Source organism: Euprymna scolopes, chromosome 19 (genome assembly GCF_053919585.1).
Source record: "Euprymna scolopes isolate OS-2025 chromosome 19, ASM5391958v1, whole genome shotgun sequence".
NCBI classification, from domain to species: Eukaryota; Metazoa; Mollusca; class Cephalopoda; order Sepiida; family Sepiolidae; genus Euprymna; species Euprymna scolopes.
The window spans coordinates 118,408,004-118,415,856 of NC_136500.1; positions in this window are offsets into that span (position 1 = coordinate 118,408,004).

Genomic DNA, 7,853 nt, shown 5'->3' on the forward strand with positions numbered 1-7,853 from the left:
TGAGAAAGAGGTCGTAGGGAAGAGAAAAGGACATCTTGCACTAGGCTACGAAGTCTATTTTTAGCTATGTCAAGGCAGAATCTTTAAAATCTCTTAGTTAAAATGTACGAGATAGTGATTGAATGTCTTTGGTTCAATCGGATGTCTCATCTACAGCTAGAAAGTGAAATTATAAAAAAAGTATATACACAAGACTTAATAGATATTGAATATTGTCTAATTGAAGAAAATCAAGGCTTAAATGCCAGAATGATGAATAACGCCTGAATATTAAATGTTGAATCAATTCTAGTATCGCTAATCACTGCATAGACAACCATCTTAATTTCTGGTTTCAAAATCTTGCATCACTCCATAGTATCGATTTGGCACAATGACGTAGCTCCTCCTTTTGGAGAGCTAGAAGCTTCTACCTTAATGAACATTGTGCCTGACTTGTCTGTACTTGTGAGGTGCAGATGTGTTAAGCAGGTGGTTTGTGAGTTTGGGAAGGTTAGAGCATGTCGGCTTACCGTCGTTTATTAATATTCAACTGAGTCAGAACGATTTTAGATCATAGAAAATGAAAACCTTAACAACTCATCATCGAGGCATTCAGAAACAAAACAATGTGCAAACTATGAATATATCTTTCTCTCTTTTTATGTCGTTCTTTTTCTCTATTTCTCTCTTCCACTCCCTTTTTCTCTCGTTCAATGGAGAAAGACTAGAGAAGCGACCCATGTCAGCTGGTTATAGCCAACGACATATAATATTGATGTTTTCATGTGCCTATCATTTGATATTGTTTATTCCCCCGGGTAGCTGGTTGTTTTCTCAGGACGTCCCTCAACCAAGTAATCCTCCCTAGAAACGATAGTGCCATATCTATAGTGGTCGTTTTACTAATCCATTGATTTGTAAGGAGGCCACAGAAGCATGTCTAATAAAAGGCGATATAACCCTTATATACCCATTAGAGTGAGACACTATTCCCAAAACAAGTGCTGACGAATCTGCTGTCTAACAACAATATAGAAGTTCTTCACTCGCCTGGTTACATACAACATTTATGAACACTTAATTAATTGAGAATTACGGACGGGCAGCAAATAAAATGATAAAGCAACAATGTCCTGTTTCTCTTTCCTGTCCGTGTCTATTGCAGACTTAAGCATCGGGCAGTTTTGACTAAATATATTGCTGTGACCCAAAACATACATTTTTTTTACATTAGGATCAATAGTCGAAATGAAAAATATTTGGAATTATACAGAATCTTTGCAAGACCAAGCTGTAGCAAAACTTTTGTAGATAAACTATATTATATGTAGTGTGTTTTTTGCCTTTCAGCTAATAAATATTAGTTACCCACATAATAACAATTTGGATAGAAATTCTATCATGAAATTTCTTGTCTTGTTTATAGTTTATGGTATTTCGTCTGCTGGAGACAACCTTGTTAGAGACAAATGTTAACCAATTTATTAATATTTATATTTCTTTTTTGTCATAAACTCTGAATAACGTCATTTAATATTGGGTAAAATCCATTGAAAGCGGTCGGACACTTAGAAAATCGATTTTATTTTAAAAAAAAAAACATTAAACAAATAAAAATATTGGTAAAATCGATTGAAAGCGGTCGGTGGTTGGGTTCTATGAGAAAATAAAGCTGTGTGCGCATTATAAATGTTTCTTTTCTGTGTCTTACGTTATACATTAGTACATTAGGGGTCATTTCGAGTTAAAAGTTTATTTACTGCACTCATCTGGACTAGAGAAAATCATTATTTAAATGTGTATGTCTCGTCGAAATAACTAACGATAATTCTCTGATATGGCCGACCAGACGGGTGATCAAAAAGTCAGATCGAGCGTACCGGAAAATGAAATGAGATCAAATTGACAATTGGCCTTTTTTTTTTTTTTTTTTTGGCTTGAACTTAGCGCTTTTCAGATTAATTTGTTATGTTTTATTTTCTTGGTGGATAATTTTTTTGGGGGGCCGTGTTTTTTTTTTTTTTTTTTTCCCGTTTTTTTAGTCTCATTTCGTTTTCCGGTACGCGGTACACTCGATCTGACTTTTTGATCACCCGTCTGGTCGGCCATATCAGAGAATTATCGTTAGTTATTTAGACGACACATACACATTTAAATCATGATTTTCTCTAGTTCAGATGAGTGCAGTAAATAAACTTTTAACTCGAAATGACCCCTAATGTACTAATGTATAACGTAAGACACAGAAAAGAAACAATGCGTACACAGCTTTATTTTCTCATAGAACGACTGACTGCTTTCAATGGATTTTACCTAATATTGATATCAGTAACTTAACAATTAAAATTGTTTAATAATAATAATAATGTTGATATTAACATGTAAAACATATTCCACACTTTTTCTTAAACAATTATTTTACAGCCATTAAAATATGTGACTTTTGCGTTTAAGTAATTAAACAATGAAAAAATATATTGCATATATTTTGGAAATTAAACATTCTTTGCCATAAATATATACAGTCTTAAAACGTTGAAATCTCACGAAATTTAATATTTCTCTTGGCAAATACCACGCATATATTAATGCTTCTAATAAATCGAATCGTATGCAATGCCATGTTTATCATTGTCATTCTTATTAAAGATGTCAAAGGTCTTGTTAAATTTTGTTTTATTATTTTTTCAATTAGGTTTTCAACTATTGAAAAGTAAATTAAAGTTTATTCATCAAAGCTGATCGTTATTTATATATAATCATTTTTATGTAAACCACGGGTTTATATTAAAAAATAATAATTCTTCTGCTGGTTTTTCTTTGTTAAAAAGTTGCCGATTTTATCACATCAAACCCGGTAAGAGTTAAACTTTCCAAACGATTGGAAGATAAGATTAATTATTCTTGAAAGAAAGAAGAGATCATGATGTCTTTAAAACATGTAAAAAAGACGATAGATATCGGAGAATGTTTACATAAGTTTTATTCCGAGAACAACATTACCGGAAAAACCGATCCCGGACTAGCCGGAAGTCCCTGCAAAAATTAAAGTCTGCAGTAACTGTCCTTCATATATATAACAAATGGGTGCAAGCTTGGAAAGATTGAATAGGAAATGTCGATCACTATAACTAGATATTATCTTCTATGGCCTGAAGAAAATGGATACGTTTCAAGGTGCAGTTTTTCTGAGTCAAACGAAAAGAATATTTCTATCCTGACTGGACTAAAAGAAAGAACTAGGGAGTTTTTCTTTCTTTTTTTTTTGTTTTTTAACCGTACTTCCTTCCTTCTGAAAATTGAGAAAATAATTTCCTTACTATAAAGAATACTCGCCGAACATTATTTAAGGTAATATGTTATCTTTTTCTTCAGGTATTTCAACTAATCTAATCGAGAAGAATTCTATTTAAAAATACACGACATTACAAAATGTAAAAAAATGTGAACAAAGGGAGCGAAATCTTTTCGACTTTGTTAAAGTATTCCGACCTTTTGAAAAAAAAAACTTACGCTGGTTGAAATCTCATATCACAGCAGTATGTAAAAAAAAGTCTTCACAACCCGTCTTTCTTTCTATCCTTCAGAATTCTTACACGCAAAGCTGACAGCAGATTCGTAGCTGCAGACAACTTGTGAACTTTGTTTGGGCTCTTACGTTTCTTTTCGTTTCTTAATAAAATTATTTGTTTGTCCATTTTTTTTTTCTAGTTGCTTTTCCTTGCTTTTGTATTCGTAACATTTTTATCCGTCGAAATGACCTTCATTGAAAGTAAACATAAGGATTTCGACACAGTGTCTCAAAATAACAATCCGCACAGATCAAAAGCTATTAGAATCGATAGCGCTTAAGAACATGTCGCAAGCAGCTACAAGACTTGTGGGAATGCTAGTGAAAGGATATGATATTATATTGATAGATACTCTAGGGAAATACCAATTGCACACTGTCCATAATGAGTACCAGCTAGAACTAGCAAGCACATTGAAGGAATTGTTCCGTCTTAGTCAATCAATCGCTGTTCCACTGCAGGCGATTAACTGTATATGTGTTGCTTTGAGTGGTATTCCATGTAGTTTTTGTATATTTCCTTAAGTAGAAAGTTGCTCATAGCACCTGTATCGACCTTTGGATCGATGCCTATTTTTACTATTGCCAATTTTAAATTTAGCATATGCCTCCGTAGCAGATGATGACAACTGCTGAAATGGAAATAATTCTCTTCCCTTGAACCACTAATGTTACTTTCGCCTTGTGTCGCCTTGTGGATTCGCCTGTTTTTATGCCACTGTGGCTGTGTCGTTCTTTTTTGTACTTGTTTTTTATCTCTCATCTTGGAGCGGCAAACTTTGGCAAAGTGTCTTTTTTTTTGGTTGCATATTATGCACGATTTTCCTTGTGCTGGGCAGTCCCCTCGAGGATGTTCTTTGCCACAATATCCACACTGTGTTGGCTTTTTACTATTTCTATCATAAATTGCATGTGTACTGCTCTCTTCCACTGTGGTGGTGCGTATTGCTTCAACTTGCTTGCACATCGTCTCCTCTGATTCTCGCTATTATCAGATCATTACTTTCTTTGATTAAAGATTTATGCACTGACTTTAGATAAATTCTGAACAGGAAGAAATCGACTACAAGGGTATCCTCTACTATTCAGTCATGCTAACACTGTTTGGCAATTTGACGAAACTGTTTCAAAAATGAACATGCCGATTCATCAAAATTTCTCTGAACTGCAGCAGTTCATATCTTGCAACGCGATAATTCGAACTTGGGTTCGAATACTGTCTAAATTATTTAATGTAGTTTTCGATTGTCCTTTCTTTGTCATCTCAAAAGACGAATGTGTTGCTTATTTCTTGTCCTTCAACACCATACCCTAACAAAAGATATCTAACCGTGATATCATCGTTAACATTGTGCATTGGACCTTCCAAATAAAGCCTGACTTGCCTGAATAAATCTGTACATCGATTTGGCGAGGTTTGTGCTGAACCAGTCTATTGTTTGTGGTGGAACTTGGGATTAAGCTGCCTTGCTAAATAATATCGATTTGGTTTAAGATAATAATCTTACCTTTTGTGTTTAGCGGCTACACACGTGGTCATGTTTTTTTTTAAACTGGTGTGGAAAAGCAAATATCACTGCTTATTCACTTTTCCTATTCGATTCATTTTGGTAAAAAAATATGCCGTTGTGATCCCACATCTGAAAGCATGTTACCTGGTGTTGGAGGTAATCCAATAGGATTGTTGTGATACAGAATGGATAAGAAAGAACACGAGCTAAAGAATAAAGGCTTCATTTACAAAAGACACCCTGACAATAAATATCCAAGGGACGCAACTCTTTCAAACATCCATTTTGTTTAAGGGACTTAACTAACACAACAGTGTCCAGGCCGAATCGCTACACCAGCATGAAACTCCTATCTACTCTTGGCAAAATATCGGCACAGATTTATTCTCACTAGCTTAGAAGCAATATCTGCTTGTGGCGGACCAGCACATCCGACATCAGTTTTTTTTATTTTTTTAATTACATTTTCACCCCAAACAAGGCACATTGCCACTTTGGTGTAGGGGGCTACTATCAGGGGAAACATCTACTGGGGCACTATGTAGGGATTAGGGCAGCGAGATGTTGGTTCACGTTGCACTTGAACTTATGCATGTCAGTACAGTTGGGGAAGCAGTGACCTGGAATGGAATTCCAAAGTCTAGCAGTTCTGGGGAAGAAACTACTGGAGTAGAAAGATCTTTTACATCAAGGGATCTCTACAGTGTGGGGGTGGGATTTTGCAGCTTGTCGGGTCTGTCGAGGGTGTTCACGTCGTGGGGGCACAAGTGTTTGCAGTTCTTCAGAGCATTCACCATTATAATACTTGTAGAACAGGCAGAGGGATGCAACGTTTCGACGATGGGACAGAGGCTGAAGTTTTGATGCCAGTTTAGGGCCTATCAGATTTGCGATTCTCTTTTGAACCCTGTCAAGGAGAGAGAGACTAGTAGCCGATGCACCGGCCCAAATATGACAGCAATACTCCATACATGGGCGAATAGTGGCCTTATAGAGGTACAGGATACTTTCGGGTGTTAGAAGTTTTCTAGCATGGTAGAGAGAGCCCACCTTCCTCGCAGCGGCCCTGGCAATGCCCTCGATGTAATTGTTCCAGCTCATGTTTCCTGTGAACGTTAGGCCAAGGAGCTTGAAAGACGTACTCTCAGCTAAAGAGTTGTTGGCCATTGCTATAGGTGGTAGAGAAGGTTTCTTGTAATTATTGAATGAAACCAGTTTTGTCTTGGTGGCATTGAACGTTACCATCCATTTTTGTCCCCATTCCACTACTGATTTGAGGTCATCCTCTAGTGTTTCTGCCATTACTTTAGATATATGTTCATTTGTTTTCCTGTCGTGCCTGCTATAGAGTGTGGTGTCATCAGCATATATACCCATCTCAGAGGCAATTTTATCGGGGAGGTCATTTATGAATATCAGGAACAGCAGAGGACCAAGGATAGATCCCTGGGGCACTCCGGCATTTATATTATATTGTTTAGACGTACGACCGTCGAGGACAACCTGGATTTATCTCTTATCTAAGAAGGATTTAATTATGTTAAGTATTCTACCAGTGATACCGTAAGATCTAATCTTCCTGAGGAGACCCTCATGCCATACCCTGTCAAAAGCCTTAGATATATCTAGAGCTACCGCTCTGCCCTCTCCCGCTTTGTCCAGTGAATGGTATATGCGTTCAGAGATTACAGTGAGGATGTCTGCCGTGGAACGGGCTTGTCTAAATCCATATTGATGGTCGGTCAGAAGTTTAGCATCTGTAAGGTGCTGGACTAGAGCATGGTTAATTAAGGTCTCAAATATTTTGGCAAAAAGTGGGAGGAGGCTAATAGGGCGATAATTTAATGGGTCAGTTCTTTCGCCAGAATTCTTGAATACTGGTACCACAGAAGCAGTTTTCCAGCAGCTCGGAAAGCAAGATTCATTAAGGCATTTGTTGTAGAGTTTGGAGAGAACTGGAGCTACTTCGGCTGAGCACTTTTTTAATAGCACAGCTGGGATGAGGTCGGGTCCACATGCTTTGGAAGTGTCAAGGTTTTTTATGATAGCATGCACCTGAGCAGGGGTGATTTCCAGATCGTCTAGCTTGGCGTCTGTCCGCATAGGAAAGTCAGGTAGGGGGTGGTTTAAAGGGTCCAGTGTAGAGTTGGAGGCAAACCGACTGGCAAGCATGTTAGCCTTCTCGGTTGCTGAGCAAAGAACCTCGTGATTGTTGGTTAGTGGGGGAATCGTTGATTGCCCATTATTTACTACACTGTTGTAGATTTTTCAGAAGTCACAAGTTCCTAATTTTTGTGCTTCGATGCGTTTTTTAGTGGTTTCCGTAAATTCCCTCTTAGCTGTCGCTATTTCTTTCTTAACGTTACTTCTAGCTTCTATGTACTTTTGTCTGTTTGAACTGGACTTATGTCGGTTAAACCTTCGGAATGCATGCTGCCTTTGAGCAATGGCAGTTGCGCAAGTCGAAGTAAACCATTGGGGAGAGTGGGGCTTGCTATAGAATTTCCGCATGGGAACATGCGCTTCGATTGCAGTTTTGAACCATTCAGTGGTCTCAGTTGCACACTGTTCAGCAGGAAGAGAAAAAATATTTCCCCATGGGGCGTCTCTGATAGCTTCCCAGTCAGCCTTTTTATAATATCTCGCTGTTTTGAGCACTGGCTCTTCAGTTTTGGGTCTAGAGTTTAGGGCGATTTCAACCATTATTACCGCATGATTAGCGTTCCCAAGTGGGCTGTCGGCTTTCGTTACACAATCATCAGGAATGTGGTCAAAAACAGATCTAATAG